The following is a 648-nucleotide window of genomic DNA, read 5'->3' as shown; positions in this document are numbered from 1 at the left end:
TGTACCCCCCCCAGCACCGCTGCCTGCCCTGCCCTGCCCTGCTGTGGGAAGCGCTGGCGTCATGCTGGAGGAAATGTGTGGTCCCCTCCCAGCCCGGTCCCTTCCCAGGACCATGTCACCGCTGTGGGCAGGGGGGACGTGCGGGGTCCTGGCACCTGGCTGGGGCTCGGCGTGGGGGTCCCGCAGTGCCAGCGCCAGGGGGGTGGCAGACGGGTAAAGGTCTGGCACTGGCTCCTGGCAGTGCTGTTGTTTTTGGAGATCCTCTCTCCCTCCTCCTGCTCCTCCTGGAGCCAAGCTGGCCCTGGGCCCAGGCTGGCTGCTTGGGGCTGCTGGGGGCTCTGTGTGGGGGCCTGGCGCAGCTGGGGAGGGGAGCTAAGCCCTGGAGGGGTCCTGGTTCCCCTCCTTGAGGATGTGTTCGCCTCCCTCCGAGGTGACGCGGGTGTCACTTGTCCCTATGCACTTGTCCCTTGGGGGGATGTAGCAGTTGTGGAGCCCCGATATGACCCATGGGGCTACTGGGTGAGGGGACAACCCCAGAACGAGCAGAGGGGTCTGCATGGCTGTCATCAGGATCAGGCCCTGGGTTTCCATTCCAGGCAGCGGACAGAGTGATGTCATTTGTCCCCAGGGCAGTGCCATGAGGAGCCA

Source organism: Mesitornis unicolor, unplaced genomic scaffold (assembly GCF_000695765.1).
Source record: "Mesitornis unicolor isolate BGI_N332 unplaced genomic scaffold, ASM69576v1 scaffold26482, whole genome shotgun sequence".
Lineage (NCBI taxonomy): Eukaryota > Metazoa > Chordata > Aves > Mesitornithiformes > Mesitornithidae > Mesitornis > Mesitornis unicolor.
This window is presented reverse-complemented; position numbering follows the sequence as displayed.